The following is an 18331-nucleotide window of genomic DNA, read 5'->3' as shown; positions in this document are numbered from 1 at the left end:
TAGAAGTCATCGTTTTCCTCCTTCAAGTGAATCTCTGATCTCCATCCGTAAATGGAGTTCATTCCCCACACAGAAAGGATGACAGCGAGGCTGTTTTTGTTGCCACTCCAGCAGCAACATAACTCTCCCTCGCATTTCTGTAGAGCCTTCAAAACCCCTAAGTCCCAGGCTGCTCCCAAGTCTACATTTCATGCCACTAGGCTGGAAGTGTAGAGGTCTGGCTCTATATTTAAACAGGAGATTCTGTGCAGCAGAGTCCTAGATTAATCCCTGTAGGCTAAATGACTGATGGATTCAGAGGTGTGGTGAACCAAAGCTAAACGTACTTAATAAACCTGACAAGATCAATTACCGGATAGCAAGTGGGACATTATCTCATTTACCAAAGATTAGGATACAGCAGTTAAAGTAAAGTAAAATTATTTTAACTTGGAAGGTCTCAAAATTGGCATAAAAAAAAAGAGACTCGAGGTAAACAAAGGTTTTCTACTGCAGCAAGGTGAAGGACCCAACAGTTAACGACAAAACTATCTGACCATGTCAGTACACTTCACAGCACTTTGCCTGAGGTCTTGTCTACACTACCGACGGGCAGCAATTGATCCAGCGGGGGTCGATTTATTGTATCTAGTATAGACACAATAAATCATCAATATTGTGTCTAGTATAGAAACAATAAATCGACCGCTGATCGCTCTAGCATCGACTCCTGTACTCCATCTCAACGAGAAGCATAAGGGGAATCAACAGGAGGGCACCTTGTGAAGACACTGCGGTAGAGTAGATCTAAGTATGTCGACTTCAGCTACGTTATTCACATAGCTGAAGTTGCTTAACTTAGATTGATTCCCCCTTCTCTACCCATAGTGTTGACCAGCCCTTAGGCTTGGTCTGTTCTACAGACTTATGTTGGTATAACTATGTTGCTCAGGGGTGTGGAAAGTCCATATTCCTGAGTGATGCGGTTACATTGACCTAACCCCTAGTCTAGACAGTGCTAGGTCGATGGGAGAGCTTTTCCCGCTGACAAGGTACTGCCTCTTGGGGAGAAGCTCTCCTGTCGGCATAGGTAGTCTCTTCACTAAGGCTATGTCTACACTACCACTCATGTCGGCAAAACTTACGTCACTTAGGGATATGAATATTCTACCTCCCTGAGCGACATAAGTTATGCCGGCATAAGCAGTAGCGTGCACAGCGCTACGTTGGTGGGAAAGCTTCTCCTGCCAACATAGCTACCACCGCTCACTGGGGGTGGATTAATGTCTACAGGAGAACTCTCTCTCATCAGCACAGAGCAGCTGCAAGAGAGATCTTACAACAATGCAGCTGCATCAGTACAGCTGTGCCAAAGTAAGCTCTCTAGTGTAGACACAGCCTAAGCGCTACAGTGGTGCAGCTGCGCCCCTTCAGTGTTGGATGTGCAGATAAGCCCTTAGTTGCGCAAGTGGTACGGGATGAACACTGCACATAGTTTTCCCTGTAGTTCCTCTAGGATATGGATATCCAAGAAGGGCCACACCAACTAAGTAAAGAAATTGGAACTAGATCATTCATTGCCACAGCATCCTTCTCTTTATGAACTTCAAGTAATTGTCTCGCTCTACTATTTTCAGCCTGGTAAAGAAAGTCCTGCAAATATACAATCCTGGCATTATATTTACTTGTCGTCCTTTGCCATGATGATTATTGATGAATAGACTAATGATTTTACTTAAAAAAAATTAGTAAGTCATTTGCTCACCCTGGAAGGACAGAATTTTGCAAGACTAGTGTTTATATAGATAGTTAGCTTTGAAGAAAGGTCCCTGACTGACAGCCCTGGAGGTTGAAGTCTTCTTTTTATCCACAGAACAGATACAGCCCTGGCAGCAGCAGTCCAAGCCTCCCCCTACATTGACTCAAAAGGCCCTAGCCACACCCTTGAGCAAAAGTATATTTCAGAACATGATCTGACCACTATGTAAACTGGGAGTAACTCCACTTACACCAATGAAGTTTGAACGGTGTAAGTGAGTTTAGAATCAGGTTGTGTGTCTGTAAAGGCCCTTGGCACATAACTGGCACCATGTAAATAAATAATAAATATTTTTTAAAAAGACACATCAAGATGACTGCATGAGTCGCAAAACTGAGAACAGGAACACGTTCGTTATGCTGACAACCCATTTTCACACTCCTCATGTAAAGGTTCTGTTAATCCTGACGAATATTCAGTTTCCTCTGAACAGGGGCCTGTAATTAAATGCATAAATTCACACTTCCTAAATAGGAAGGCTTGCCAGAGCCTTCAGACTATGGCAGTTTTTCCATATGCTTTTTGCTTTAATGGAAAATTTTTCCATTTTCCAATTTATTAAAAAAGAATAAGAGCAATAATGAAGATTGTCCATTTCAGCCTTTAGGTGCATGTACGAACACTAAGGTCATCTACATCTGTCACCAAATCAATGCCAAAAGGACTCCCTATTCTCCCACCTCAAAGGGAAACCCTCAAAACACTTTTTCCGCAGACCAAAAAGCTTTTCCTGAGATGACAGTAATAAAATAATAAAGATAGAACAAATTCATTTGTATTGGGAGGTTGGGACCTCACTGTACTAACCATGGTACAAACTCTTAGTAAAACAGACAATCCCTGCCCCCAAGATCTTATAGTCTAAATAGACAAGACAAAGGAAGCATTCTCCTCATTTTAGAGAGGGGAAACTGAGGCACACAGTGATTAAAAGCTCATTTCCCATTTAGGCACCAAAATAGATGGATTTGAGAGAGCTCAGGATTTTGGGTGCTAAGTTGATCTGAAAGTTTAACCACAAATGTAGGGGAGCTTCTGGATGTTGAGCAGTTTTGAAGATCTGGCCCCAGCTGTGGGTGCTGAGAACTTCAAAAATCTGGACTTAAGTGACTTTACCCAAAGTTGCACTGAAAGTCTTTTGCAGAAAAAGGAATGGAACCGAGATTTCTGGAACCTCAGTCCAATGCCTTAACCACAAGACCATCCTTCCTCGCATACACCTTGCAACATACCCTGTGGGAAAATAGTCTCAGATTCAAGTGCAGTAAGAGGAGCAGTGAGCTCCAGAGTGAATGGCCCTCCTCTGGGACCAGCCTTCCCTCAGACCTCAGACTTACAAACCAGAAGGCTCTGAGCTCAACTGTGCCAGCTGATCTTAAATGCCAAGTTGGAGCCTGAATAGGCTGCTTCTGCACTGGCAAAACTGGACCCATTAGTTCAGCATCCATATTGCAACACTGTTGTTCGCAATAGTGGATAGCCTACAGTTAGATGATGCTGTAGCAGGAGCAGCATTTCTACACTCCAGCCCTCACCACTGTGCCCACCAGCAGAGAATTAGGCATCCACTTCTTTCCTAGCACAGGCAAACTGAGTGGGAGATGATCTCCAAGATCCAGGTTTAAAACTACAAAAGGTTTTCTTTTCCAACACCTTGATTTACCCATGGAAACCAACTGAAAGCACAGACACATTACAACATGCTCCATGTGAAATCCTGGTCATTATGCAGGCAGCCACTCTCTCACTAGCTGAAGTCTGAGTTACCTTCTCAGGTTGCCCCACAAGGAGTGCATTGTGGTAATGCAACCAGAGTCCTTATTTGTCTCACACAGACTTGAATTCAATAAAGAAATTCATAGCCAAAGGGGGCATGACCTTCCCTCAGAGGAACATTCAGTAGCTCCTCAGGACAGAGATGGTCTTTGTCTGTGCCTTGTGCATCAGCGAGAATACAGTCAGACCTTAACAAAAACTCTGATCTTACGTTCTCCTTTCCTAAATATACTGGGGCCAAGCAGAATGTGTAAGATCAGATCACCACTGTTCAGACTGACAGATCTAGTCTAGGAGTTGTACTATGATGTGTTCTGGAAAGGAAGATGTCACTCCACAGCAGAGTCCCTCCAAGACTCTAGGGAAATGAGGTGCAAACGAAAGACAGTTTAAGTCGGCACCTAGGACATATGGGCAGTTTGGAAGTGCAAAAGAACAGATGAACCTTTCAATTGCAGTATTACCTCAGGTTAAGATGAAACAGGGGAGTGAGGGGAAGAGAAAATACAACCTTTTCAAATCCAATAGTTTTCTGAAAAATAATTAGACTAAATAACATCACTTTGTTTATACAGCATCTTTCATCTCAAAGCACTTTCCAAATGTAGATGAATCTAAAAACTTGTAATGGATTAGAGTAATCCTTTACCAAAATGCAGTCACTTCTGGAGTCAAACTCAGCAGCTCCTGTTTACCGCTACAGAACAAGAGCACTGTGTGCAAGTGAAACTGAAGACAGAATTTAGTTAGGGAGAATTAAATTCCTATTGTTAGAATTTGGCCAGCATACCAAGTTTAACACCCCCTTGGCGATACAAGCAGGACTGTTAATGAACACAAGCAAGCGGGACCTCAGCTTGACGTATCTTCTGAAAAGACAGAAACACAGCACACCATGATGCGGTACTCACGCAGCGACAACTCCAAGGGAAGAGTTGCCCTCTGAATTACCAACAACATTCCTTGCAGCACTGCAGCCTGGTTGCAGCCATCCCATCCAAGTACTGACCCAATCTTATCCTACTTAGTTTGCAGTCTGATGGGATCACAGTAAATGGGGGTTTCAGAGTAACAGCCGTGTTAGTCTGTATTCGCAAAAAGAAAAGGAGTCCTTGTGACACCTTAGAGACTAACCAATTTATTTGAGCATAAGCTTTCGCGAGCTACAGCTCACTTCATCGGATGCATACTGTGGAAAATGTAGAAGATCTTTTTATACACACAAAGCAGGAAAAAATACCTCCCCCCACCCCACTCTGCTGCTCCCCCCACCAGCAGGAGAGTGGGGTGGGGGGAGGTATTTTTTCCTGCTTTGTGTGTATAAAAAGATCTTCTACATTTTCCACAGTATGCATCCGATGAAGTGAGCTGTAGCTCACGAAAGCTTATGCTCAAATAAATTGGTTAGTCTCTAAGGTGCCACAAGGACTCCTTTTCTTTTTAGTAAATGGGGGGTTAGGTGCAGGGCATCTTTGAAATCTACACTCCTTCACAACCCCCTCCCCCCAAAAATGTACTTCCAACGTCTGAGTGACTGCAGCAGCACAGCCCTTGAGTGCAGGACGAGGACAACCTATAAATCTAGGCCTGGGTGAAGTTTTTTGGCTGAAACTTTTTTTGGCTGAAAAACACGGATTTGGTGACGCACATGTTTTGCAAAGCTGACACACTTCACTGCACACTATTCAAACCCTGCTCCAAAAGGCAGAATTATTAATTTCTTCATGGGCAACACCCCTGTGAGATGAGGCAGTATTATCTCACAGAAGGGGAAACAGGCACAGAGCACTTAGGTCAGGATAATCTACTAATTAGGGATGCCCAATCTGAGACAACTAGGACCTGGTTTTTTCAGAGTACATTGCCTCATATAGCATTTCATATATTCAAAGCACAGCTCCCACTGACTTCACTTGCAGCTGAGTGCTCAAGACTCCTGCAAATTATACACCAGGGTCTCAAGTCAGGCACCCAGAAACTGAGGCACACACAATTAGTGGCCACTTGTAAAAAATCTGGTTTAAGTGACTTGTCCAATATCACATAAGAATTCTGTGGCAGAGGCAGGGATTGTGAAACTGGCAAACCAGATGCCAGCTCATCCCAAGGTCCCCATGCCTCAGTTGAATACTGACAAATACATGGCTGAAATCAGTCTGGCTCATCTCTGTGTTAACATTGTTAAAACAGGATTTAGAATGATAAGAACGTGTTTAGACTTTATTGAACGCTCATGAGTTGCTGCATGCATTAATCTCACTGATAAGATCTGTATCCCATATGGTAAGGTAATATTTGAATATTGGCATTTTAAGCCTTTGTAACTATGTAAATCATCAGAAAGGAGAGAGACATTAACTAGAGTGAAATGCTGGTCTCCAACAGAAAGTGTTATGACCTGCCTGACAAGGAATGCCCCTGGACACCAGATGGACTGAAGTGGAACATTAAAGAGGACAAAAGACTTTTCTTTTGTTTTCTCTTTTCCTGGCTCTGCCCCCATGAAGAGAATTCTTGCAAGTTAATTCCTCCCATCAGCTGAGTTTGCTGCTCAAAACAGAAGGAAGAAAAAATAAAAGCCTCTAATAAGGAGGAACTGCATCTCATTGCTACTTGGACAATGGGGAAAAAGGTTCCTAGGAAAAAGTAAGGAATCACCAGCTGCTTAGGCTGGGTTAGCCCTTTAAGACAACAGAGCATGTTCATTGTAGAAGTTTCTTTCACCTTTTGAAAATTTAAGAGTGTAACTCATTTGTATATATGTTTACCTGCTGTAACCTTGTAAATAACATTTCCTTTTCCTATTGATAAATCCATATAGTTTATTACAGGATTGGCTACAAGTGTTTTGTGTGAGATCTACAGTGCAACTGACCTGGGAGAAGTGACTGGTCCTTTGGGACTGGAAGTAACCTGAATACTGCTGTGATTCATGGTGTAAGTGACCATCTATCACAAAAGTAGACTTGCTTAGGTGACAAGATAGATTGGAGCAATCAAGAGGACTGCCTATGACACCATGTTTAAGCTGTTATAGTGCTTAAGGCATTCATAACTGATAACTGGTTGGTGAAATCTAAGTATAGAACTCACCGCCAATCTGGGATTTGTGCCCTGGTTCTTAACAGTCTGCCCCAAAGTTTCATGACTGGAACAGAATCCAGTTCTCTAGGACATCATTCAACTGCCTTAACCAAGAGACTCTCCTTTTTATTCCTGCAATCCCCTGCCTCATTCACCATACATCTACCAACTTCTGCAACAAACAAAGCAGGGGGTTCTACAGACAACAGCCTCATTTACTACACAATCCTCATCACTCCCATCATGTGCACTGAATGAAGCTGGGCCTCTGGAAAATATAGTTTGTGATCATGTAATTAAAAACTATATCCTAATGCCTATACACACAAGGGGGCTGAACTACGGTTGCACTAAGCAACCTTAATTCTGGCATTTCCTAAATATCAAATGCTTGACTTTGCAAGCTTAATGCTCTTTTAATCTAGTTTTGTGTGTTTAATTTCCTCAGTGTTTTTTTCTAAAAAAAATGAAAAAACAGAAATTCCATAACGTGGCATCATACTGACAGCCATGTGGGTCATTAGAAGAGTTGGAACCTTTAGATCCACTGCACAGACCACTTCCACATGAGCAAACGGAGTAAATTATAGCAATAGTAGGTTGTCATCCTCTAGAAGGACCACTACGGATTAGAGAAGGATGAGGTTTCACATATATATGCTGACTGCAGGAGGAATGGGGAGACTCAGGAATCTTGGGTTTCTTTCCAGGATCAGGCGAGGTGTGCACTATAGCATACACAAACCCCTCGGAGCATCCTCCCCCAAGCTTGAACCTCTTCGGCCCCATCCTCTACAGCCTGTTCCTGTCCCAGTCCTGTCACTTCCCCACTCCAGTCTTATTTTCCTTGCCTACCCTGTCCCAGTCTATACTCCTAAGGCTTCCCATCCCCGTCACAGTCTTCTAGCACAGCCAGTTCTAGTCTCCCCATCCTAGCTACTTCTTTGATCTGCCTCTACCCTCCTGTCCTCACCCACCCTCCGATCATTCTCTCCCTGGATTCCCAGCCCCTTCCATTGGCTCCCAATCCTAGTTTTCCTTCCTCTGCTCCTCAGAGAATCTCCTTCTCCCTCCTCCTACCACATCCCCAGCTCCTTGTATGATCTATTGCCCTAGCTAGTCCCAATTCTACCCCCACAGCCCAGCTCCACCACATCTGTCACCACTCCCCTTCTAAGTCCATTCTTCCCACACTGGTTCCCAGTCCCAGTCTCCCACACCCATTTCCCTTGCTTGCTCACACCCACTGCCTCTCCTCCCCTGTCCCAGTCAGGAAGTCCCACTCCCTACCCTCCGCAGTTCCCAGTCTCGGTTTCCCAAGCATAACTCCCAGTCATTCTCTCCAATCCAGTCCCACCAGCCTCCTTGTCCCAATCTACTCTTCCCCTCCTGGCCCCAGTCCAGCTCTTGTCCCCTCTGTACTCAAATCAGGCAGTTTCTTCCTCCACACTATATGGGCATGGGGGGGGGGGGGAGGAGAGAAAGGAGTTACAGAGGGAAGAGGTGAAGCTAATTGAGAGCACAGGAAAAACAGGTTCTCTGCTCTCAGGTCCAGTCCCTAGTCTTATTCCAACCTGGAGCAACAAGCAAAAGGCACATCCTGACACAGAGGATACCACCCTGTCAAATTTCAAGTCTCTGCACCAAAGTAACAGTATGCTAGAGCTTCTCAAGAAAAGGTTACCAACATTTTTCTAAAAAACATTGCAAAACATCTTTTCCCCCTTAACCTCATTCTCAAAAATGGCTGAACTGTTTTGGCTAAAAAGTTTCAAACAAACCCAGTCTCAGATGGACACTCGGCATGGAAAATTTCAGTGTGACCAGTTAAAGTTGGGTTTCAGAGTAGCAGCCGTGTTAGTCTGTTTCCGCAAAAAGAACAGGAGTACTTGGGGCATCTTAGAGACTAACAAATTTATTTGAGCATAAGCTTTCGTGAGCCCAAACAAATTCGTTAGACTCTAAGGTGCCACAAGTACTTCTGTTCTTTTTGCAGCTAAAGTTGGCTATAGTTATAACCAACTGAAAACGGTCTTATAATAGAAAGTCCCAGGCAACCTTTATAGTAAGCAGTGCTACCAGCCCCACCTATATCAGTTAAAAACGAGAAGGAAAAAAGAATAGAATTAACAACACACAAAACACAATAGCTTTGTAGGTATCATTCTGTGAGCCTCGGACAGGTAGTCCCAGATCTGCTGGCAGGGCTGTTATCAGCAAGTAGCAAGACAGGATACATTTCCCCCTTTAATTGACACTATTAGATAATGATGGAAACCTGTGCTGGAAGTACGCCTTGAAAACACTCACAGGGCATTCTCCAGCAAAAACTTGCAAGGGTCAAGGGCAGAAAGCAGCACAAATAGAAAGCTGAAATGGCTCACTTGCTTCTGAAGCATTCATCCTATTAGCCAGACTACCTGCCGGGTATAAAGAAAGCCATTCTGTGCTCCACCTTATGAGGAAAGGGCTGAAATGAAAGTAGAATTGAAACTACAGATCTAATAATAAAAATCAAGGCAAGAGTACTTCTACCTCAGCTGCTCATTTGAACGGTCGCTGTTCTTGGGGAAAAGAAAAAGAAAAAAAAAGCACTTCTCTGAGAATCTGCCCTGTCCCAGCCAGCACAGAGAGCAGTCACAGTAGCACGAGCACCCTAGCGGTTTGAACTTCATAAGCATGAAATGAAAATGTCTTCATTTGTTCTTGATAGTTTTATCCTGCTGCCTTCCAGGGCTCTGATTTGCCATAGAAATGATGGGTTTTGTTGACATTTTGAGTTTAATTAGAGGGCTGGATCTGCATGTCAAAAAACACTCCCTGAACAGCGTTTTTTCAAAAAAACGAAACAAAAACACCTGACTAACAAGCGCCATGTCTCAAATAAATCTGCAACCCCCACATAATTTCTAAACCAGGTTCTCTCTATATATTAGGGCAGAACCAAAATGGAAACTGGCAGCACAGGGCCCACCCAGGTTTTACTGCTCCCCCAGACTACATGGCAGGGGTTCCCACTGGACATCTGCTGGTCAGCTAGCTCTTGTTAAAGCATCATCTGTCAGTACATTGGAGATGGGAATGAGAAAGGCAGCAAGGGGGGGTAACTTTGCCTAGTGAGGAGGTTTGTAATTTGATTGTAAATAGAACATTCCTTTTTTTGGTTTCTCCAATGTATCCACTACATTAAAAAGAAGTGGCCATAACCTGACAGATCCTCGTCTACACTGGACACACAATGGCTCAGCTGAACCACTGTAATGTTCAACAGTCCCAGGTAGTCACGCTAATCATCATGCTTTGTGTAAAACAAGTTCAGTGTGTTCCCACACAGCACTCACATCACTGTATTACCAGTCAGTTGAGAGTACGTACCCTACAGTTCCCAGCACAGCTCTCTGACATAGGGGTTTGTCAGAGCAGCAATCCATGCTTGGAGTTTTGAATTTTCAAAATATAAACTCTGTAAGTTGCCAATCCATTGTATAAAACAGTGGGTATTTTGTAAAATTAATGCAGATCAGCAGTGCATAAAAGGTGTAGGGGGAGCTGACAGCAACTCCTATATTTAGCTTGCCTAACACTTCCCAAAATAAAAGGTTCTTGCAACTTGTGAGAGACACTCCAACACCTCCATGTTTGCAGCAGGCCTTTGAAACGCAGCTACAGGAAAGCTCTCTGGCTCGAGAAGTGCCTTTTCTTTGTCCTTTGAAAGGACAGTGGGTTTTCTAGATATATTAACTGCTAACAATTGTCATTTCCCTTCTCTTGCTTGTATTCCTCAGGAATACGGGGAGAGAATGCTCAAGTAATAACTGAACACACACATTCTAATGAGCCATGCCCACCCTGCCACCAAAGCAGTAGTACACTGCACAGTGAGAATGCCTGAGAGCTGCTGGAATGGGCAAGAGGGCAAAGAGAGCCTGGATGGCTCCTGACCCCCTGCCTCCATCCATCAAACCCAGCACATGGCCCCATACCTCTCCCTAGAGGTACCACCTGGGGCAGGAATCAGGAAGAAAGAGAGCTGTGTCACGCTCATCACAAGTACTCCCTAGAGTAGACCCAGAAACCCATTTCCCAACCCCCAAGACAGTACCTCAGCTGGCAGCAGGAGAGAGGAGTTGTGTCCTGTGAGTCCAACATTACTTGGCCAAAACAAATTACATTGAGAAGTGGGGGGAAGGGAGAAAAAGAGGCCTTACACTTAATTTGATGGCGTCTCTTTGTAATATGGTAACTTATGAACACTGCCTCCCATCAAACTACAAAATTTCAGGGAATGCTCTAAGCATCAAGAACCCTGTTTATTTGGTGAAAATCAGAAGGGAAAAATGGGGGGGCACACAGAACCCTTGGCATCTGGTCAGAAAACTCAACTGGTTGCAGAGCTGCAACTATATATCAAACCAGTTATAAATATTGACACAATGAATGATTTATCAGACGACAGAAAGAAAAGAAATAATCGGGGAGGGGATGCACAGAGCCCCAGCATTGGAGTAGCAAACAAGAAGCTTGGGGGGGGGGGGGGAGAACAGGTGGGGGGGGAAGGAGAAATACAATGAGCTCAGAAGTAATGAAGTGTGCAACCCTCTAATGTATGTACTGTAATACATTATGTATTTAAACAAGAAATGCTCTAAGACTGCATACATTGCACTTTATAAACACATAAAAAGTTACAGAACCTGCAATATAATAAATCAGGATTGCAGAAGACCTTAAACAGAGCAGTTGCAAGAGCAATCACAAGACTGCCGGAGGACTAGTACAATAGCCATACTTCCTTTGTACGCCAGCACTGCAGTAGGGATGAGCCTCGCGAAACTGAGGTACGGAGCCTAAGGGTATGTCTATACGGCATGCTTTTTTTGGCAGTGTAGAGAATATGTACATGCATAGCCCCCCAGCACAGAATAGTTGTGTAGACCATGACACCTGGGCCATACAGCTTAGTTGAACAGGCCCAAAGGGTATGGGTATGTATGTATGTGAGTTTTGCAAGGTCCTAAGGTGGCCAGGTGTCCTGTTTTCGACCAGAAAGACTGGTCGAAAGGGGGACTTGTTGCTGTCCAGTCAGATCTGTCAGATCTACTGACTGGACACCCAAAGTCCATTTACAGCAGGCGGGGGGAGACACCTAGTCATTACCCATGCCAGCCCCACTCAGCTGGAGCCGCCTCCTATCTGCATCGGGCAGCTGCAGCTCCCAGACCGGGCTCTGCAGGGGGAAGAGCAGCGAGCGATGGGGGTAGAGTGAAAGAGGAGCAAATGGGGGGTGGGAACTCAGAGGAAGGGGCGGGGCAAGGGAGGAGTGTGAAGTTTTTAATATATTACAAAATCGGCAACCCTATATGTAAGCCCCTTTGTTTTCAGTTTAAACCTATTTTTATTGAAAAATTCCCAGGTTTTTACAAAAAATATTATCCAGTTTTTTCTGATTTTCACCCTACTTTTGTATCATTTAAATATATAAAAAAACAACTTGTTTTATTAGGACAATACAATACGTTGCATGAGATATATGTATTACGATAATACATTAAGTTGGGTGTATATGCAAAGCGGTCTGTTGAAGTAAGGCTATATATTAGTCTAGAAGATACATGCAATAAAGAAACAGGCATGTATGCAAGCTCTGAAGTGCGTACGCATCTGAACATATTGATGAATCTCACAACCACCACATACACATTTCAAGCTGTTAGCAGTTAATGGTTTAAAGATTTGACACATTAAATGGGAAGAAAATGAAAACCTGTATCAGAATACATTTCAGAACACAAGGAAGTATTCAAGTCTTAAAAAAACAAACAGGAGAAAAGTATGAAGTGAGTGTATGCGCTGCAAATGGTGTGGCCCAATTATTAAATGTAAATATTTATAGGTTAATAGTTCTAAGTCTACAACAGTCAACTGTTTATTCAAATGAAAAAAGTTTTATTTGGGGATTAGAGATGTATTGTTTTCTCAAACTCAGAGGTGGCATTGTGTTTTGAGTTCCGTTTTAGTTCTGCAGCCAACCACTTAAATGCTTTGAATTCCGTTCATCAATCTACTGAATACTTATTTCTCCTGTCTTTCCAGCCACCAAAATAAACCCCAATATTTACCCAGAAAAATTAACAGGTTTTTGCACCGATTTTCACCTGTTGTGGTGGTGGTGGTAATAAACACTGATAAATACCTGGGAAAAATTAAATAATAAAAACTGAAAATGAAGGGCCCTATCTACACAACTCTCTAGTAGCTAGGGTTCCCAACTTTGGTTGGACAAATTCCTGGAGATTTTATCACAGTACATAATCTTTAATTACAGATTAATCTTTAATTCCTGGAGACTCCAGGACAATCCTGGAGGGCGGGCAAACCTACTAGTAACCCAAACCATGCCTTCCCATCTACACTGCTTTTTAGCCGTGTAGTGTCCCTGCTGCCTCCTCATTGCCCGAGTCTTTCCTGCAGCTGGAAAAGGCTCCAGCAGCTCCCCCCGCTGAAGCCTTTCTCCACTGCCTCACCTCTGCCAGAACCCTTCACTGACACGTGTAGCTACACACACACAAAGTGTGGACACAGCCTGCGTTTCACTATGGCATATACATGTACATTACATGCCGCCACCAGAGGTCTGTAGCATAGGTGTAGCCTACGCCTTGCCCAAAGTCAAACCAAGTCTGTTGTAGAACAGGGAGTTGGATCCATGTCTCCATACACACAGAGCTTTATTCTTCACTGTCTTTCACCTCGAGTAGTCATTTACACCATTATTTCATCTGCTAGTTTAGGCGACAGCTCCTACTGGACAGACATTCAGTTTCTGAACCAGACACTCCAAAAAAGCAAAACGCAGTCAACCTACCCTCCAATTAAAACTGGAATCTCCACTCATGACTAGAAACCAATTCAAGCAATTTCGGGAACAGTCTTTCACAGACATCCTACTTCATCTGTTTACAGTGCAGTTTAGTCCCCATTAAAAATGATGGCTCTGACAATAGCTTAGCAGCTCATTAGTACACTGTGCATTTGCCTTTTGATGGCTAGTCATCAGGCGTGTGAGGTCAGTTTGCCAGTGTAAATGTACAGCAACTGCCCTGATTTAACAAAACCTAAGAAAGAGCTGATTAGTAATGGACATTCAGCCAACATTTTATTGTTTCTAGAATATAGCCATTTGTTTAGAATGTTATGAGGCAATAAGTTTCCATGAGGAAAAAATACAGCAACGCATTAGAAGAATCACGTTGCTTCAGTGGATTTGTCCTCCCTTTCTGTGTGTGCGTATAAAGGGTCTCTAAATAATACTTTAACCATCTTAGGAATAGGCAGCACAAAGCACTACAGACATAGCCCCAATCCACTCCAAGAATCATGGCTGTCTAATGTTATTGGATTTCTGCAATTCTCCTACCCACTCCTCTCAAAACCTAGAGAAACAATTCCGCTCTAGGAGTAATCACATAGGAAGTGGGTGGTTGAAAGTGACACAAAAGGTTTGTGGAGGCTCTTTGTTCAGGCAGGCACTATATTTAAAACTGATGTAGAACATATTTCATTCGGTTTACAGAGACAAAAGGGGATTCATTCCCCACCCAAACGAGTCCACTTATTTCAAAGTGAAAGACAGTTGAAACGTCAGCCCCTTGGTTTCCCCACCCAAGCGCTTTCTAGTTCTGGTGCAAGACTGCAAATGTAACTTCTTGATCGGAAGCATCATTCACACCCTTCTCCCCCACCCACCCTCGCGCCCCAGCTAACACAAGTGGTACAGCATTCGTGGTAGCACAATAGTGGGAAATTTTTAAGGCAGGGGAAAAAAAAATGTCTAGTATAGACCAAGCCAAAGACAGTTATGACACAACCTTAGTACAGCCCCTATTAGTTCACCTAGTAAAGGAGCAATCTACATACTTAATGGTCAGGCTGGAGTCTCACCTGTGGCAACATGCAGGATGCACATACAGCAAGGGCATCTGTGGGGAGATTGCTACCTTATGGACTCTCGTTATTACATTTTCCTTTCCTAGTAAAAATCAGGATTAAACATTCGTTGCAAGAGACATCTCAGTAAAATCGCTGCAGCAGTTTGATGAGGGCTCAGAGAAAAACAGAGCAGGCCTCATTGTTTGCATCTCTGCCAAAAGCTGGGCTTGCTATGTGCACTTCACAGTAGAACCAATCAGACGGTGGAGATTGCTTGGTTGTCCATTGCTCTCCACTTTTCCCGGCACTGGGACAATTCATTTGGACAGTACACATTCTAAGGTTTTTTTTGCAGCACTGAGGGTGAACTTACAAATGGTGGAAGAATGCTTTCCTATAACAGAACTAGTAGCCAGGGACCCCACAGTTACATGCAAGTCTGCCATTCACCCAGCAACTGCCACCTCTGACTGCTGAATGTATGACGACACTACCTCATTTCTCTAGTTGTTTGAAGAGGGGGATGGACTAGCTACCAAATGCCAGTTACAAGTGATCAATCCACTTGCAGCCTTACAGTTTGCCACACCCTATGCTTGGAGTCCAAAGTTACCCCAACAATAAATTTACATTTATGTTGCAACTTCCATCAAATTAAGGTTCCAATTCTGTTTCCATAGAAGTCGGTGACTAGAAGACTAGAGTTCTGAGACATGCTGAGACACCTTGGGCAAGTTGCTTTGTTCTCTGTGCCTCAGTTTCCCCCATCCATATAATGGGATAGTAGTTCTTCTCTACCACAGAGAGGTGTTATGAGGATAAATATATACATTACAGATTGTGAGGTGCTCAAATGGTAAGGTACTTATACAACTCCCACTATCAAAGACTGATAAGAGGACCATGCTTTGGGAACACGCTATCCAATAGCGGCACTGGGGGAAGGGGGGGGTAGTAATTTTGATAAGCAAAAAGTGATTTATACCATCTGGAATTTAGCCAGAACACCACGATTATCACCACCTCTTCCCTTACCAAATTCATGACCACTGGTGGTCAAAGCTTGTTTTATATCTCACTTGAGGGAAAACACCCACCAGTGCCACACTGGGGCATGAGTTCTGCACTGACCAAGGAGGAGACACTCCACTCAGTGAATTATTAACCTTGCTTCCTGGGAGGTCTCCCATTCAGAGACTGAACTGGCATGAGCCAGTTTAGCCTGCAGAATCTGACAGGGTCACACCAATGCCAATACCATCAATAAACTTAAAAAAAAAAAAACCCCAGCTTTTCCTGTTCATGGTAACAGGGTTGTCAATATTATTAGTGCCCTTTCCTCTGTGGGGATTTCAATTACGGATCAACGAAATCTGCATTACTCCAGTGGAAAATTAGCAATTGTATGAACTAACTACAGGACCCTTCCCTATGATGCCATTATCCCCTACCCCTTTTTCCTTTTGCATTGTATACATTTGCCCGGCATATAACAAGTGAGCCAGTGAATGATCCCAGAGATTAAATGAGATTCTGAATGCATCCGATGAAGTGAGCTGTAGCTCACGAAAGCTTATGCTCAAATAAATTGGTTAGTCTCTAAGGTGCCACTAGTACTCCTTTTCTTTTTGCGGATACAGACTAACATGGCTGCTACTCTGAAAACTGTCAGATCGTTATCTACAAGTCAGATCTTCTTAATTCGTAAAAGTGTAGGGTTAAGCCTCTTTTTTAATGCAAGCAAGGCATCTCAGCCCAAACCGAACAGGCGGATGAACTAGGCAAAGGGAAGACGACTGTCAAATGCAACACTCAGCTGCTTTGTCACTATTATTACAATAAAGTTTTATAAGTAGGTAGCAAGCGTCTTAAATCAAACGTCACATATCATCTGGCACTAGAAACATGAAATGTAGTTTCCTATAGGGAAAAAGAGTCTGACAGCTCTGCTCTGCTCGTCAAAAATGGAATTTGCCTCATAATCAGGTGTTCAGGCAAATGAATCACCATTTGGCAGAGACCGTTTCTGAAAACTACTTGCTAAAACTTTAGATGAAGAGGCAATATTTTAGTTGTATTGAACTGTTTAAAGCCCACGCTTCTCTGTCAGTAACAATAAAACAGAAGAGGTGACCAAGAACTCTTCACGGCTTTAAAAAATAAAGTTGACATTTAAAAAAGGCCATTTAACCTTCTCCCCTTCCTGCTTCTCCTTCCCTACCAAACAAAAGGTACATCCTGCAACTATTTCCCTTTTAGACAAGTCGGGGACTGTTGCTGCCTTTTTGTGCTGGCTCCAGAAAGGTTGTTAACCAGGCTGGCCAATGAGCTGCTGAGCATGTGTCGGGTCACAAAGCCATGAAGCTGTTGCTTGTATTTATGGCCAGCATTTTAGAAGAACTTTACAATTTTAGTCTGGGCCTTTTATTCATTCTTTGTTTGGATTTCTTTTATTATATAATCATACAATGGCCTCATCCAATTCTCTAGGCACCTTTGACAAACCCGTTAAATACACAAACAGAAAAGTTAACCTGCCTACATTGCTGTTATACAGCCAACATACATCGCTTCACAGACAAGAAGACAAGGGCCTGAAGGCTAACAAACAAGTTCCGAAGGCTCCACACCAAATCATTCTTCTCCAAGGAAACTGCCTGCTGGATGCAAGGGTTGTAGATCTCTCCAGACAACTAGACAGACTTATGTGTAGCACTGGGGAAGAACGGGTGGTTATGATACATGTAGGTACCGATGATATTGGGAAAGGTAGGAGAGGAGTGCTGGAGTCCAAATTTAGGCGGCTATGTAAGAGATTAAAACCCAAGACCTCCATGGTAACATTCTCTGAAATGCTTCCAGTTCCACATATAGGGCCAGTTAGACAGGCAGAACTGCAGAATCTCAAAGCATAGATGAGACAATGGTGTAGAAAGGAGAGTTTTAGATTTATTAGGAACTGGGGAACCTTTTGGGAAAGGAGGAGCCTAGACAGGAAGGATGGGCTCCACCTAAACCACAAAACAGAACCAGAATGCTGGCATGTAAAATTTAAAAGGTCGTAGAGGTGTTTTTAAACTAAGGGCTGGGGGAAAGCTGACAGGTATGGAGTAGCACACAGTTCACACAGATGCATCCTATAGTTGAGGATCTATTATCAGGGATTTTCTATATCCTAGCAAAGAGGAGAGGATAGAAGTTGATAGAGTACAGGGAGGAACTGAAGAGAAACGGTCAAATGAAAGAGTCCCATTCAATGACATCATTTGGAGGGCAGACAACTAAAAAGTGCTTGTATACAAATGGTAAAAATTTAAATACTAAAATGGGTTAACTTGAGTGCCTGGTATTAAATGAGGATATTGATATAATAGGCATCACAGAAACTTTGTGGAACAATGATAATCAATGGGATATGGTAATACCAGAGTACAAAATATATAGGAATGACAGAGTAGGTCGTGCTGGTGGTGGAATGGCACTATATATGTGAAAGAAAGCACAGAGCCAAATATAGCAAAACTCTTAAATGAATCAAACTATACACAGAATCTCTATGGACAGAAATTCCATACTTGAATAACAAGAGTATAGCAATAGGAATATACTACTGACAACTGGACTAGGACTGTGATGGTGAAAGTGAAATGCTAAGGGAAATTAGAGAGGCTTTAAACATAGAAAACTCAATAATAATGGCTGATTTCAACTACCCTCATATTGACTGGGTACATGTCACCTCAG

At 43.1% G+C, this 18331-nt stretch overlaps 1 protein-coding gene across 8 annotated transcripts in view; it reads right to left on the bottom strand.

Moving 5' to 3' along the window:
- TRIM44 (tripartite motif containing 44) overlaps positions 1 to 18331 on the bottom strand; it is a 106573-nt gene that overhangs the window by 68130 nt on the left and 20112 nt on the right. The gene's annotated exons all lie outside the window — the stretch shown is intronic.

The sequence above is a fragment of the Caretta caretta genome, chromosome 6, assembly GCF_965140235.1.
Source record: "Caretta caretta isolate rCarCar2 chromosome 6, rCarCar1.hap1, whole genome shotgun sequence".
In the NCBI taxonomy this organism is placed as follows: Eukaryota; Metazoa; Chordata; order Testudines; family Cheloniidae; genus Caretta; species Caretta caretta.
Note: the sequence above shows the minus strand (reverse complement) of the source record. Positions and strands in the feature narration are given on the sequence as shown.